The 18,366-nt window shown below is 33.0% G+C and overlaps 1 long non-coding RNA gene across 1 annotated transcript; it reads left to right on the top strand.

Moving 5' to 3' along the window:
- Positions 1–10,634: 10,634 nt before the first annotated feature.
- LOC128556314 (uncharacterized) lies at positions 10,635–15,920 on the top strand. Its single transcript, XR_008370571.1, has 5 exons — positions 10,635–10,911; positions 13,677–13,762; positions 14,304–14,450; positions 14,810–14,907; positions 15,315–15,920. It is a non-coding gene; the product is annotated as an uncharacterized LOC128556314 (long non-coding RNA).
- Positions 15,921–18,366: the final 2,446 nt, after the last annotated feature.

Here is an 18,366-nt window from a genome sequence, read left to right as displayed (position 1 = left end):
TACATTTTACATTTTATAATAATAATATAATATAAATTTTGTGTAAACTAAGGTATCATCAATGAGAACAATAAATAACGTTGGCTAAAAGATCAAAACTTATTCTAACACGATCCGCAGCAATGCTGTATAAACATATAGCGAAATCGCCTATACATGAATCTACGATAAAATATGGTTGGCTGTTACATTTCACCCCCCTATGATTGTAACATAAGAGATTCTACTTCAGTTCCATTACATGTATACGGATTATTTCAGGGCCAAACGGTTGAAAACAGGATTTCAAAAACATAAATTTAATAAAAAGTCATTCTGACTTATGTGTAGGTCCATAAAACACGTTCTGATCTCTACGAGCGAATTCAATTAGCTCAATTATGATTCAGCGGTGACGTCATAAATGTATGACATAAAGTATGACGTCATAATGATGTGACGTCATATAAAAGTTAAGCTCGTCACTCTTAACACAGGGTCAACTCGCCTAATTTGATGATTCTGTTCATAATTAGTTTGCGAGCTGTTAGATTACTAATTGATGAATACTTCTCAAAATTCTAATAAAAAAGAAACAAATATCTATACGTTCCATTGGCTATGCAACACTTTTTAGCCATAGGGGGTAAATTGTAACAGCATGTGACCCGAATGATGTATTACGCTGAAAATGTAGTACTGTAAAATGCGAATTATTTGCGTTGTTAGAATCGAAATAATAAAAATGTTCCAATAATTTTATCAATAAATAAAACATGGGCAGTACTACGCACTCGTGATTTAATTATTACGCATCCAAACTCCTGCCCATATTTTATTAACTGATACATTATAGGAACAGATTAATTTTAATATTTCTTAAATAACGTTTCTCAATGTCTTAAAATTTCTTTAAAGGAATGTATGCAATATTTTACTTTATTTTCATGCATTTCTTACTCACTACAACTTATAAAATATCTGTCAATCTAAGCCATGAAAAAAGTGTGCATGTTGTATGTTGAATACAAAGAGATTTAAACAAATGTAGGTCATATTTTTACTGCCTGATCAGTTATTGGGAAATTTTCTTTCATTTTTGACCAATGTTTTATGTTGGCTTCAGGATATTGGTCAATTCAGAGTTGTTCCCCTTAGATTATCTGCGGTAGGTACCATCTCTACAAGATAATCTGTTATGATTGTAGTATTTTCATCTCTAAAACATTAAAAGAATCTTACAGCATTATGTCGCCCAGGAGTGTTGATTTTCATGCAAAAATCATTTTTAATGTCTAATCCTCAATCCACATGTGAGACATTTATTCGTCTTATCTCACGTTTATGACGGAAGCGATTCATTAGAGCAACAAAACTCAAAGACAACTTCTCAAAGCATCAGGTTACTATTCTCAACAAATCTTTTTTCTAGATATTTTTCCAGGCGTTAGACGTGTTTCATTCTCCACTGTAACTTTGTAGCATTTTAATTCTACAAGATGTGTATGCATAGAAAACAACTGAATAAAGCAAAACACGTGTTTAAGGAAGATAAATCCAGTAGTAATACCGAAGCTACAGCTACAGAACTAACATTTATATGAGCCGCACCATGAGAAAACCAGCATAGTGCATTTGCGACCAGCATGGATCCAGACCAGCCTGCGCATCCGTACAGTCTGGTCAGGATCCATGCTGTTCGCTTTCAAAGCCTATTTGAATTAGAGAAACTATGGATGGGCAGGCTGGTCTGGATCCATGCTGGTCGCAAATGCAATACGTTGGTTTTCTCATGGCGCGGCTCATTATAAATTGTCGCATATCCTTGTGGTTAGGTATACCTATTATGTTCATAATACCTACAAAAGAGATATCAGTTACGAGTTGGGGCCTTTCCAGCTCTGCGGTTAATTTCGTTGGCTTCATCTCTCAGTTGGTTCTAGATGTAGAATTATTACAGGGTATATTTATATATTTTAAATATCTATTTGAAATCTCAAACAAAATTGTTGCTAACACAAAATCGAGATATCGACATGCACAGCAAAGCCTTGTCCCAGACGTAACTAACGTCTAAAATTGATATTTTTGACGCTATGCAATATCAAATCTTAGGAATTTATAGCTTTATAATTTCATACAATTTGTTGTGTTATTTTGAGATTAGTCAGTTATTGTCTTTGAAAGCTTTCCTGTGTTGTGCATGCGGCAAAGTGTCTTTAAAGTACTATGTATTTAAAACGGAACAACTCTAGGGATACAATATTTACACATGTAATCATAATTGAATTAGCTTATAATCTTAAAATAGTTTATATAATTATATTCGTATATCAATGAAAATAAATTGCATTGAACGCAGAGACATAACTTCTGGATCAACCCTAATAGATATGGCGGCCTTACTTACCTATGACTTAATAAGCACACATATTGTCAACGTATTACTTACATTTTATTACGGAAAACATTGTTTATATTATTAACCTGCAAAGATTAAATTAAAATCTGTAAAATGATCGTGAATTTTTCGTCTCACGACTTCCCTGTCAAAAAGAAGAACATGTAGAAATGTTATTGGTGTAACAGCTTAAACTAACATCGCATTCGTTTCTGCAGTCGATATGTATGCTTGTTTCAGTAGAATTATTGCTATTTTGGAGAGATTTGGATTTTTTCACGTCGTCTTTAAAACACATTTAGCATGAGTTAAAATTCTTTTTTCTCTCCAGTTAAGTAGATATCATTTTGATTAATAATAATTGTCACTATATGGTATCATGGGAGAAAAGACTCAGAGCAAAGGGAAAATGTTACAATAAACTAATTTTTAACTTCATTTTAAAGAAAATATAAAATTTGGTGTTAATTTGCAACCTTTTAACGTTAAAAACCTGTACAAAGACATTTATTTCTCTATATAATAGCTGATTTCACCAGATTTTTGTTGCGTTATTTTTGTTTGGAAACCGCTATAATTCAGCGGGATTACAACCAAAAACGCTCTGTGATCCCGATTATTCCCAGTCTATATATACCTGGATCCCACTGAAATCAGTTGGGATCCCAGCGGGATTTCGGTGGAATCTTACCGGGATCTCAGTGGGAAAAATTTTCGGGATCCCGGTATATCCCACCGGAATTCCCATATGAATTCCCGGTGGAAATCACAACTTGAAATCCGGGATTCCCGATGAGAAATCAAGTGGAACCCCGCTGGGAAAACCGATATTTCCCATTGAGAATCCCACCGGAAGACACCGGGAATCCCGAAAATTTTTCCCGCTGAAATTCTCACTGGAATCCTACCGAAATCCCGTCGGGATTTCCACTTAAATTTCCTATAGGGTTGTATAACAGTGATTTAGGTCCTTCATGCCTTATATAGTTGCTAGTATTAATATTTTGCAATAATCTTCCTATACTTTGATTTTGACAGTAAATATATACTTTACTGACCTCGAGAATAGGTACGAAAATAATATAGTCAGTCTCTTTTCTTTAAAGGCGTATATATCCAATTAACTGTACAGACAGATCTTAATGAGCACCATCGGTCTTCTGTATTATTTTTTCCCCGGTAAAATAACCACATTGTGGATATTTAGACGACAAAATACCTAGACTTATTAGATCTTATGTGAACACCCTTGTCTATTAAAGGAAAGATAAGATTCAAATAACGGAGAGTTAAAGATTTCACGAGTGCATAACGACAGGCATGAAATGAAGATAATCTGCGTCAGCATTTTTATTCATTTAATGCCGTTTTCAAAATGAATATTGTGTAGGTATTCTGGCAGTCTCTTAACTTATTTAAAAGGAGTGCATACGTGCTTAATAGAGATGTGTTCTCTATAGAGTAACAATTACTGGGCGGGAAAAGGCTTGCTAGCAATTACGGCTACAGTTGTATATTGATTAGTAGTCGTCGAAATACGACAATGTCCTTGGTCAACGCTTTTTTGGTTGATTTTTATTGCAAACCTAGATGAGGTACTAACATGTCTCAGATCATGGCCCATTCTATGTTTTCTCCTTTCAACTTGTATACTGAGATTAAATAACTCCCCTGTCAAAATATGTTCTCCTTTTACCAATGAGTAATGTAAAGAAAATCTAACCTGACAAGTTATACATATAGATTACATAAATAATGATGCTTAAATTTGTTGATACAGTATCAATCCGATAAATGTAAAGAGTTTCTGGCCGGAAGAGCTTATCAGAATATCATCCTTAAGTTATCTTACTTGAACTGTGCAGGTCACAATTATATCAAGGAAGCATTTAACCTGTAAAGTACATGTACGAGCTAACTTTACAATCAATGCAATTGAAAAGAATTTAACAAAAGTTCAATAATGTATTTTTTTTTCTTGATGGAAAATTCTAAACGGCTAATTAGCATGTTCAGTATTTGAAAATTAGCACAGTCTTATTCTCTAAGGAGAACTAACATATAATGCTGTAATTGGAAGGAGAATCGATCTCAATAAACAATGGAGCTGATCGTGAAAGTATCCGGTGAACAGTGCTAATTACACAATCATGTAACTGAATACTGACAATGCCTAAAATAGATGGGTGCATTCTTACACTATCAACAGATACAAAAATATGAAGTAAATTTGAATAAGTTTGAAAGAGCCTTTAACAAATTATATAAAAATGAATTAATTTGCGAAACGCAAAGACTGAAACTTTGATGGTGATTGCCATGTGCATGTGTGTTTGATTGCTAACAACTGCGAACCGTTTATCATTCGGTGAAGTGGTCATAGAGGAAATACACTTTTTTATGAATCTTTCTAACGCATCCCTCAATGTATATACGCAATATATTTCATATTAATTTATCAAAACTACATTTTCTTACTTTAAGAAAAAGATGTTATTAAAAAGATATTGAGATTTTTTACTAAACTGAGTGATGCAATTATATCACTATTGTCACTTGTCAGTCAAACTTCTACCCATTTTCAAAATGTCACAAAAATATTATAGATCTGAAGGCTGCTATATCTATTCACTAAAAATATTAAAACTAATATGACATTTGCTTAAAACAAAATGTGTTTGAATAGTCAAGGTATCGGCATCTCCAATCTCAATAGGTAGAAATTTCCTGTGCTTGTACAGCGAAATCGCAGAATAGATAAAAACAAGAAAAATTGTATACACCAAACACGTTTATTTATTTCATATTCTTTTAGATCGCCCATTGCGGTTCACATTGCTTGGTTGCGTTCGCTGCTTCAAACGGATTTTCTTATACTAAGTACATTTTTTGAACATATTATTTAATGCAAATGATATTGCGATTTTATCACCTGGCTCTTCTCTGGTTCACGTCATATTTCTAAAGCAAGATCTCCTTTTTGATAATATTAATTTGATTTTTATTATGCAAATCATGAGAGATTTTTCTGTAGTCTGGCAATTGTTTAATTTTATTTGTTAGAGAGTGACGACGCTAAAGCTATGTACGAAATATACTATTAGATTAAACTATTTCAAGAACTATTTATCGTCTGAATGAATGCTCCGGCATAGTCCAGTAAGACTGAATGGGATTGTAGTTTCTATTTAATATGTCTGCAGTTTAATATCTGATTTAAGTGGTAAGAAGCCACTGGATAAGAGTGGTAATGTTTAGGAAACACAGGAAGTTCAGACCTGTGGTGACCCTTAGGAGAGTCAAAATGTGGTCTTTATAGGGAGTTGGTCTTTATTCACAGGTTATAATACACTGTAAATGTTAAAATGGGAAAAAAACATATGGTCTATAGAGCCAGGTGGTCCCTGTTCAGAAGTGGTCTTTAACACAGGTTTGACTGTATCTTAAAAGTATGACAAAATACCTCATCAAAATTATCATTGTCAAAATTGTTTCCATCAAACTTTCAGTTGACGGCATAAAATAAACAAAAAGGGAGAAAACACTTATATCTCGTCAGAATATAGTAAATTCTTTCAGGCACCCGATTTATTTGTATCACAGAAATATATATTTCAATTTCATATTTTTATGAAAGTACATGCAATAAAATTATTTGCTTTCTTTTGCCAGAAAGGATTGATTAGCATTGCTATGCATCATGTTTCACTTCCTTCCATGTGGATATCCTTATTGTTAGAATACACGATGGTAGCGTGAAATATATAAACTTCAATCCTTTTACAGTATTAGTCGCCTTTAAAGTCATTGTAACCATGCATATTGTAACCATATCATCTTTTAAATAAAATTGATTGAATTAAAAGTGTCTTGAAATTTTGCTGTGACCGTTTGTTATGTTTATTTGTACGACCATCTCGTATATAACCACATTTATATTTTAAATTTCATATTCAAATTATATTTCATGACCCTTTGCTGAAGAAAAACAAAAAAACAGCCATGTAACACTATGGATCATAGTTATATACTTATGAAATTACCCGAAGATAGAATATCTCGAACACTGTGATTGTTATAAGGTTGATTTCCAATAACATATAACATATTGTGTATATTACTCACTCACACAGTTATTCCATATGTCTGGAATATCTAATTTTATTAATGCTACGCCATCAGCTTTCAGTATAACAATTTCCATTCACTTGGCGAGAAACATCTTGCTAACTTTCTCACACCACATTGTTATTGAATAAACCCCGTATTTTTATTACCCTAGAGAATTCGAAGACAACCACTTTTCACTCTAACATTATAAATAAACTCATGGACTGTTATTTTGCTTGGTGTATCAAGGCAAATAAACTAATGCTAGCTCTCATCTAATGTTGAATATATAAAACAGATACAATGTAACTGTGACTAACTCATATTTTTCAGCTGCAAAGTGTAACGTATTCTAGCAACAACAGAACAGTGCATACTTTCACCACTACTGTAAATCTGTTAAATGAGTTAAAATAAATAATGCATAACATTACAATATCGGATTATGCACAATCGTACTGATTTTCTAAATGACTGTACTTTTAATCAAGCAACAAATAATTCGTCAGATATTTGCTATCGAAATGGTGTTGATTTTATTATGGATAATCAATAATATGAATATATTTCACTAAACAAGCTGATAAATTTTAGTGTAACGTCATGGTTGTCATAAGGCTCGCGCATTTTTAATTTTAAGTAGCTATTATAATATACTCATTAGAATACTTCTAATGTCATTTCTAAGCAATCTAAATACAATGTGGCGCTCGAAAAAAGTTTCCTCGTGCTTGGCCTCTGTGGATTCTGATTCTTTAAGATCATGCAGTAAATCACAATATCTACATAAAGTTCCGCATAAGCATAAGAGGTATCAACATGTCATTACCTCCTATGAACAAACTCAATCTAACCGAGTATGCTACTACTTGGTTTAGTTGTATAGTACATTTCCAAAAAATTGTCAAACATATTTGTTTTTTTAAAAAAGAAAAGAAGGCATGAACTAGCATATTTCAGAACATCTGTGTTTATTTGTACCATTTTCTGAAGAGAACATATTTTTTCATTAGCACTGGATACTTCATTAATGAAAACGGGATATATTATTGTGACTATTTGTTTACATTTGTTGTATTATATGTTCTCCTGGGTTCCGCGTTAAGAGTTTGTGTTTTCTAAGTTTAAGTGGGAAAAGCTCAGAAACTAACACATAATATGTGCCTTACTAGTGCAAAGTTTTCTCTGTATCTAGTTGTAACATTGGTTCCACGAAGTGAGGGAAGTTCTGTACATTGTCAATCAGCAAGGAATAAATAGATGAGGAGTAAATTGTAAACAACTTTGACGTTCTAGTGTTGTTGTTTTTTTTATGTTTATAAGTATTATTAGTTGGATATAATGTTGTTGTTGTCGCTCGTTGTCTTCTTTGACTTTTCGTTGTGATAATGAATGAGCATTTTCAATCTATAATGCGAATGAGTATCATTCAAATCATTCCATATATCAAGGCATCAGTGACAAGAATATCAAGACATCAATGACAAAAATACCAAGTCATCATGACAAAAACACAAAGTCATCAAAGACAATATATCAAGTCATCAATGACAAAAACGACAAGTCATCAATGACAAAAACACCAAGTTATCAATGACAAAAATACCAAGTCATCAATGACAAAAACAACAAGTCATCAATGACAAAACCACCAATATCCAGTCATCAATGACAAAAATATCAAGTCATCCATAACAAAAACAATAAGTCATCAATGACAAAAACACCAAGTCATCCATAACAAAAATACCAAGTCATCAATGACAAAAACATGAAGTCATCAATGACAAAAACATGAAGTCATCAATGACAAAAACACCAAGTCATCCATGACAAAAATACCAAGTCATCAATGACAAAAACACCAAGTCATCCATGACAAAAATACCAAGTCATCAATGACCAAAACACCAAGTCATCAATGACAAATATACCAAGTCATCAAAGACAAAAACACCAAGTCATCCATGACTTAAACACCAAGTTATCAATGACAAAAATACCAAGTTATCAATGACAAAAACACCAAATTATCAATGACAAAAATACCAAGTCGTCAATGACAAAAACAACAAGTCATCAATGACAAAAACACCAAGTTATCAATGAGAAAACCACCAATATCCAGTCATGAATGACAAAAATACCTTGTCATCCATGACAAAAACAATAAGTCATCAATGACAAAACATCAAGTCATCAATGACTTAAACACCAAGTTATCAATGACAAAAATACCAATTTATCAATGACAAAAACACCAAGTTATCAATGACAAAAATACCAAGTCGTCAATGACAAAAACAACAAGTCATCAATGACAAAAACACCAAGTTATCAATGTCAAAACCACCAATATCCAGTCATCAATGACAAAAATACCTTGTCATCCATAACAAAAATACCAAGTCATCAATGACAAAAACATCAAGTCATCAATGACAAAAACACCAAGTCATCCATGACAAAAATACCAAGTCATCAATGACAAAAACACCAAGTCATCCATGACAAAAATACCAAGTCATCAAAGACCAAAACACCAAGTCATCAATGACAAATATACCAAGTCATCAAAGACAAAAACACCAAGTCATCAATGACTTAAACACCAAGTTATCTATGACAAAAATACCAAGTTATCAATGACAAAAAACACCAAGTTATCATGACAAAAATACCAAGTCATCTAAATAAATATACCAATTCATCAACGATAAACATACCAAGTCATCAATGACAAGAATATCTAACATTGTTCATTCAACGCCATCTATCCACGGAAACGTTACAACGTCGAGGATATTTTTGTCGCGCTGACATATCATATATTTGAAAATTACACACTTTATGGGCTAAATAAGTTACAGACAGTTTTTGGACCGTGTTTATCACTGATATTACTGCGCCAATATTTATTCGTCAAAGACAGGGGCCCGTTTCACGAAGCCTTCTTAGTAAAAGGAGTAAGATGTTTCATGATAATCATTTCTAACAGAATATTTTAACTATAGCGCTATTCTTCGAATCTGAGTGGAATAGAAATAAGACAGATTTGTTTTAAAGTAGACTTAACGACAGCTTTTTAAGAATACAGCTCAGGTAATAGAAAATAAGCATGTCTTAAAAGTTCATACTTAGCAGAGAACTTACTAATAGGATGAAACCTATATCGAACTACGATTGGGCGAATGTATTAAGTACTGGCATATGTGCATTGTCAGTGGTTCCTCCAAGCTTACATGAGCAATTTCGAACCCTTTTATAAATGTAGCGTATAGATTACCACTAGACCAAGTCAAAGAATGTTGTCTTCTTATAGATTTTATTAACTATATCACAACAGCTCTCGTTTAGTGCTGTGTGGCGGCCGTAAAATGTCTCTCCGTACTTCGATTCAGTGTTTATTCAGTCTACTTCCTTAGAATGATGGAGTCAATTAAGTACCGGTATATTTCATAAATATTTGTGAACAACCCGATCAAACCTCGTCTGCTATATTTGCTTAGTTGCGTTCTAAGGTTTCAAATAAATCTTCTTACAAATTGGCATAAAATATCGTAATTCAATGTTTATTAATTTTGTTACAACATTCAAAGCGAACGTTCATCTTTGCATTTCAATTTGCTTGCAATACTGTATACATTTGTACTTCCTTTAATAAAAACGGGATGCATATGGTAAGTTTCCTCTGGGATGATTGTTTCAAGTTTGCAGTATTTCATGTTGCGAGTTTGTGTTTTAGTATGATAAAGTTTATGTCGAACGTCAAAAAACTAAGTACAAAACCTTGGTAGATTCAACAAGAAATAGGAAGAAGGTCGTTATGTTTACTAGATGATTTTTGGGTGTTCTTGTTTTGCTTTGATATTGTGAATGAGCACAATTCAATCCCAAATATCAGTACTTTCCTTTGTTAATGCTATTTGCTCTAACAAAGACAAACGTGGCAAACTTGTTAACGTCAGAAATATACAAAGACAAACTTGATTTTATCGAACGATCTCTAAAAGAAGAACGGACAATATGTAACAACCCAGACAAAAATGTGTCCCGCCATGACATTTTTATCCCAAATGACATAAGCCTCGATATCGGTAAAATGACGTAGAAGTTGACGTCACTTAAATAGATAATTGTTTTCATTAATTTGTTTTTAAAACAACAGCCATTAGTGTTAAAATAAATGATATCGGACGAAGATTGTTAAGTTTAAACGTTTCATCATTTAGTTATCGCACTAGACTGGTACTTAGTGAATTATCACAAATAATGAGTGAATTAGCGAATTGTTTCCCTTTGAAATCTACACGCCATTAACGGTGTATACATGTGTGAAACTGGGTCAGAGAAAACATGCAGTTATTGCTCTGAATATACGCGGATATTTAAAGTGCATGGCGGATTTATTGGTTGTTATGGTAAGTGTTTATTTTCATCATAAATTTATCCGTAACTTAAGTAAAGACAAGAGGGCCAAGATGGCCCTAGGTCGCTCACCTAAGAAACACTCCATAACAGTGTAAAACATGTTTGACCTAGTGATTTCATGGAAACAAATATTCTGACCAATTTTCATTAAGATTGGACAAAAAAATTGGTCTCTTGCGATAAAACAAGCATTTTCTTAGATATGACCTAGTTTTTGACCCTAGATGACCCATGTTCAAACTCGACCTAGATTTTATCAAGGCAATCATTCTGACCAAAATTCATGAAGATCAACTGAAAAATACAGCCTCTATCACATACAGAAGTTTTTTCTTTGATTTGACCAATTGACCTAGTTTTTGACCTCAGATGACCCATTTTCAAATTCAACCTAGATTTCATTAAGGCAATCAACCTGACCAAATTTCATAAATATCAACTGAAAAAAACAGTCTCTATCGCATACACAAGATTTTTCTTTAATTTGACCTAGTGACCTAGCTTTTGACCTCAGATAATCCATATTCAAAACCGACCTAGTTTTCATCAAGGCAATCACTCTGACCAAATTTCATGAAGATCAACTGAAAAATACATCCTCTATTGCATACACAATGTTTTTCTTCGATTTGACCTAGTGACCTAGTTTTTGACCCCAGATCACCCATTTTCGAAATCAGCCTAGATTTTATCAAGGTAATCATTCTGGCTAAATTTCATGAAGATCAGTTGAAAAATACAGCCTCTATTGCATACACAAGGTTTTTCTTTGATTTGACCTAGTGACCTAGTTTTTGAACCCAGATGACCCATTTTCGAACTTGGTCTAAATTTCATCAAGGCAATCATTCTGACCAAAATTCATGAAGATCAATTGAAAAATACAGCCTCTATCGCATACACAAGGTTTTTACGTGATACGACCTAGTGACCTAGTTTTTGACCCCAGATGACCCATTTTCGAACTCGGCCTAAATTTCATCAAGGCAATCATTCTGACCAAAATTCATGAAGATCAATTGAAAAATACCGCCTCTATCGCATACACAAGGTTTTTCTTTGATTTGAACTAGTGACCTAGTTTTTGACCCGAGATGACCCATTTTCGAACTCGGCCTAGATTTCATCAAGGCAATCATTCTGACCAAAATTCATGAAGATCAATTGAAAAATACAGCCTCTATCGCATACACAAGGTTTTTCTTTGATTTGACCTAGTGACCTAGTTTTTGACCCGAGATGACCCATTTTCGAACTCGGCCTAGATTTCATCAAGGTTATCATTCTGACCAATATTCATGAAGAAGAATTGAAAAATACAGCCTCTATTGCATACACAAGGTTTTTCTTTGATTTGACCTAGTGACCTAGTTTTGGACCCGAGATGACCCATTTTCGAACTCGGCTTAGATTTCATCAAGGTTATCATTCTGACCAATATTCATGAAGATTAATTGAAAAATACCACCTCTATCGCATACACAAGGTTTTTCTTTGATTTGACCTAGTGACCTAGTTTTTGACCCGAGATGACCCATTTTCGAACTCGGCCTAGATTTCATCAAGGTTATCATTCTGACCAATATTCATGAAGAAGAATTGAAAAATACAGCCTCTATTGCATACACAAGGTTTTTCTTTGATTTGACCTAGTGACCTAGTTTTTGACCCGAGATGACCATTTTCGAACTCGGCTTAGATTTCATCAAGGTTATCATTCTGACCAATATTCATGAAGATTAAATGAAAAATACCACCTCTATCGCATACACAAGGTTTTTCTTTGATTTGACCTAGTGACCTAGTTTTTGACCGAGATGACCCATTTTCGAACTCGGCCTAGATTTCATCAAAGTTATCATTCTGACCAATATTCATGAAGATAAATGAAAAATACAGCCTCTATCGCATACACAAGGTTTTTCTTTGATTTGACCTAGTGACCTAGTTTTTGACCCGAGATGACCCATTTTCGAACTCGGCCTAGATTTCATCAAGGTTATCATTCTGACCAATATTCATGAAGATTAATTGAAAAATACAGCCTCTATCGCATACACAAGCTAAATGTTGACAGACGACGGACGACAGACGACAGACGACGGACGACGGACGCCGGACATCGAGCGATCAGAAAAACTCACCTGAGCATTGCTCAGGTGAGCTAAAAAGAATGAAGAGACCGCTTCTTTTGTTGATGTATCGAAGATACAACTTGGCAGCGAAAAATGACCGTGTTGACATTTCGATTTGACTGTCTGCGCAGCTGTCAAGTACTTTTAATATTTTTTTCTGTATATTTGTAAATTTTCATGATGGCAGAATATACTTGTAGCCAAGACAGTCAGGCATCTACTATATTAAGTATATTCTGTATGAAATTTTCAGTCTAGAAATTGTAAATGAACAGGAATATTGTACATCTTTTTAACTGTCAGTCACAGATGTGAACTGGTGAATAATTACATGGTCATTATGCACATACAGTAGAACCTATGACAATTGGAAAAGAAAAGTAGAATCTGCAATAACACAAGTAGAATCTACAATAACACAGGAAAAGTGGTGTTTTAAATTGTCACTTTTTGTTGTAATATCAACTAAAATAGACCTCCTGAAAATTTCTAAAATATTCTACATGCAATTTACAATATTTAAAAACTACTTTTTTCACTCTCACTACTGTCAGTACTTGCAGACAGCATACTGGTAGGCTACTAAGTAAATGAAAAAAAATTTTGTTTATATTTTTCAGGACAACCTCCAGCAGTATGAGATATAAATGTTTACTGCAGTTTTGACAATGCCCATCAAGTGGAGTTGCTGTGAGTTCTCATGCAGGTATAATATTTAAAGTTAGTGTTTACATTTATATCAGTGTCAGTATCCTCAATGCATTTTTTTTCAGTATCAGTTTTAACTATGAAATTCCATATACTGCAGTATCACTAAATTAAATTCCACAGTCTTCAAAACAACCATGACTCTATAAATAAAAGCTACAAGGCTACAGTGCGCATTTTACATTTGAATTTACAGTGAAACCTTAATAACAGAAATTTGGTTAAGTGAAATTATCTAAAGGAAGTTGTGTTTTGTTAAGACTTGATTTTACTATTAATTTCTTTGCTTGTTTTTTTTTCACTGAACTTTTTGTACATCTCTGAAATGGGATTGAAAATATTGCATTGCTTTATAATAAAGATGCTGTATAATAAGCACTTTAAATTGGAATTCAATTAAAGTTTGATAAATGCAAGTTGTTGTCAAGCATTATCTATAAGAAATGATGGACTGTTTTGGTCAGTGTTGATTCACTCTATTTTGATGAGGACTTTAATACATTTCTCATAAACTGTTCTTGTTTTTTTTTTCTACCTAGTGTATGAAAAGTACAGTACTGCTGTTGGAAGAGGAGCAGTGTGGTATCTTTGGTCCACCATCACTTCAAGCATTATGACTTGGATAAAAGAAGGTTTCATTACATATGGACAACTATATTGGACAAAATAAGAAGTGTTCTAATAAGGTAAGAATTCCAAATAAATAAAGAAATATTTATTAAGCACACAGAACTTGATGTTGAAATATTTAATTTCACAGTGTGATCATACACTTCAGTTTGGAAAGTCACTGGTTTCCAGTTTATATATATAATGTGCATACTTTTATGTAAATGAAACATCATATCTCCACTGATTAAACATTGATTTACAATTTTAATATTGTAAACTTACATAACATACTGTATTAAAAATCCAACTGTGTAGCGGCATTTAATTGTTGTAATAAAGTGATGCTGCAGCTATGTTATATTCTAAGGACTACACTATTGCTACTTAAAGTTATTGTCTAAGAACTCATTGTTTAAATATACCCTTATTTCAGTTCTGGAATGTGGCTTGTTATGATGGGTCTACATGATTGACTTGGAGTACAACATGATGGGGACTGGGCTTGCAGAATTCAGTCCTGAACATGTTTAGGTATTTTTGGCTTGTCACCTCTTTAAGCAGTTGTTTTGTGTAATAATCAAGTATTGATAAAACTTGCTGCAGAGTTCATGTCTGTAAATAGGCCACTTATATTAAGATGCCACATTTTCTGTTTCTTTTTATGTTGTTAAAGAGTGTCTAGCTCACTGCAAGCCAGTTCAACAGAAATAACATAATTGTAATACAGTAACTGTTTTTTCTTAACCAGGTTTAAAGAACTATTTGTTAAATCGAGATCAAAATCATGGCCCTTACTTGATGTAAAATATGTGCGATGGTTGAATTTTTTTATGAAAAGAGGTTGTCATTACTATAATAAAATTCTAAAATGTAATTTAATGTATTATGTGTGGTATTAGTGTTCTTGTCTTAAATATTTGTTACATTTATCATTACAGAATGTCTTCTGCATGACCTAGTATAGTATTCTTGAAGGATTATAACTTCAACACAGAGACGGAGATTAATATTTTAGGCAGGGGATTGGCATGACAGGCAAATTCTCCAACTGTATTACCATTCCTGAGCTGGATGCCAGCCGACTGTGGTACCTGTATAATGAAATAGCGCCCTTTGCAGCAACAGCAATGTATGCTCAAAACTAGCAGTGCCAAAGCCATTAAAATTGAGAACTCAGTCATTTAAAACAAAGAATGAATGAAAAAAAGTGTTTAACAATTTAAAGTAATACAGAGAAAGAGCTTAGCTCATTTGGTATTTTCTGAAATTTTAATTAATTTTGAAAGTGTTTTTTGATTTTTTAAAGGTGTACTAGACCCAAATTCCATATATGAGCCGTGCCATGAGAAAACCAACATAGTGGGTTTGCAACCAGCATGGATCCAGACCAGCCTGCCCATCCGTGCAGTCTGGTCAGGATCCATGCTGTTCACTTATAAAGCCTATTGGAATTAGAGAAACTGTTAGCGAACAGCATGGATCCTGATCAGACTGCATGGATGTGCAGGCTGGTCTGGATCCATTCTGGTCACAAACCCACTATGTTGGTTTTCTCATGGCTGGCTCATATATGAATGTGAACAAATGCTACATATAGTTATGTAAACATTGAATTAAACAAGTTTATGAAGTCAACAGTACTATGCATTGGTTTAAATATAGACACACTGTATGTATGTAAGGCTGAACACAGTATAAATGTTAAATTCCTCTAAGACACTGGAAGATTTTTCAACAATCTACTGTTTAGTACTGCATAACATTATGAATGTAGCTCTACATACACAGTTGATTTATACATTATTAAGCAAAGTTAATATATTTATTGATGATTTCTACAGTAATTACCTAAATATTAAATATTTTAGTGAAGATTATATTTTATGCAACTATATGAGTTGAAAAAAGCCACCTCCAGGAAGAATATTTTGAAATGATACTTTTACTTGAAAATTTATGTGAAATGAAGGAAATGATGTTAAAATGAATCTTTATTTTATAAAAAATGTTTGTTGCCATGGAAACATAATTTGAGTATTAAGTTTATCTGCTTTCATACCAGAGTAATATGACTTTTAATTATAATTATGTAAACAATTTAATGTTTATATAATCATCACTGATACTTTTAATTTTCAATTTACACTGTCATTGAGCAATGCATCTTAAGTACATTTGAAGTTGAATGACACATTACAAATATTAGATATTTATGGAATTGCTTTTAGATATTTTTGAGATGAATATAAATCAGAAAAATCACAAATTCTGGTTCTTCTAGAGAACTAATATATATTTTATAAATTTACATTTTTGTATCAAATGTAGGCTAAAATGTCTGTTAAATTGACATTTAAAGCAATTCTTGTATTTTCTTGCTATGTAAACATGAATTGTGACAATTTTTTTAATATAAAATAGCATATTTATAGCAAGAAGGCATTATCAACTGTGCTAATCATGTTAAATACTTTTGATATTGATGGCAAAATATGAAATTAAAATATATGATAAAAATAAATGATTTTAGTATTTGTCATTATTATTAAACAAAAAGTGCAAGTTTGCGATGGGGAGTGATTGTACAAAAAATGCTATAATTTTGTTATTTTAAAACATGCAGGTCTAAAATTTTGAATTTATGTTAAGGACACATGTACAGTTCAGAATATGTGAAAAACTCAGTTTCCATAAAAATGTCATTTGGGACCATTTTGTCATGGCTTGTCACAAATATCGACCGTAATGTGGTTAAGTATGACTTAATTATTCCACACATTAAGTCATCAATGACAAGAATGTCTAACATTGTTCCTTCTACGACATATATTGACGGAAACATTTAAACTTCAATGATATATTATTTGTCGAGCTGACATTCGTGTATTTAACTAAAACAGTTCTTCGGCTGAATAAATTTATCCTAAAGGAAATATTTTGACGCGTTTAGCATGCCGTGATATAACCGTGACAATATTACTCTTTAAAGAGAGTCCTCTGTGTCTACCGACACTAAACTAACATATTTGGTAAAGGTATCAGGTTATCAGCATATGTCAGGGCTTTCATCAAACTGTTTGTTTGATGCCGTTTTGACAAATTCGAACCCTTTCATAGATATAGATGTACTGGCTGATACCGCGTACAGTTTAGCACTCGAACAAGTCCATAAATCTTGTTTTTATGTATCATTGTTCAACAACAAAGGGCATATCCTTGGTCAAATTGAAATGAACTATTTCGAACTGATTATGTCGCAGACTTATCCTCGATACATTCAATAAGGTGTTATTAATGTTGCCTGTGAGTCTTCCTTTACGTGCAAAAGCCATATTTTCATTCCTCATGGTGATTAAATCATTGGTTTAATCTCCTGGTTATGACAGAAGCGACTGATTAAAACAAAAAGCACGAGAACACTATCCCAAAGCATCCGGGAACTGTTTCGAAGCACATCTAATTTCTAGATACTTTTTCAGGAGTTAGCTGCGCGTTTACATTAATTTTGTTATTGTCACTTTGTAATACCACAAGATGTGAAAACATTTGATTATGGTTATAATTGCTCAGAACAATGTATGATATTTATTTATAGATACATTAAAATCTTATATGACATTTTCCTTGGCCAAAGTATATATATGTATTTTTCTTTGGGGAAATAGGCATCAACCTGATCTTAATTAATGGCCCTCACATATGTTGGTTTTGGAACCTCGCTAGAAGTGTAGAATTAATCAAGTGAAGGAAACCAAGTTTGCTAACGGAAGGCCGGTGGCTGTACCCAGGTGCCCCGCCATCTTGACATAACATAAATTGTGTTGGTTCGTCTCTAAACTAACAAAAAATCTCTTGAAGCAATTTCAGTTTTCTTGTTTCATCTAGGTTTGTAAACTTGGGATTTAAAAAGACCCTGAACATAAAATCACAGAGAAAGTTCTATTTTATGAAAATGAGGTCCTAATATACCTACGAATGACTACATATAGT

Source organism: Mercenaria mercenaria, chromosome 4 (assembly GCF_021730395.1).
Source record: "Mercenaria mercenaria strain notata chromosome 4, MADL_Memer_1, whole genome shotgun sequence".
Taxonomy (NCBI): Eukaryota; Metazoa; Mollusca; class Bivalvia; order Venerida; family Veneridae; genus Mercenaria; species Mercenaria mercenaria.
This window is presented reverse-complemented; position numbering and strand designations above follow the sequence as displayed.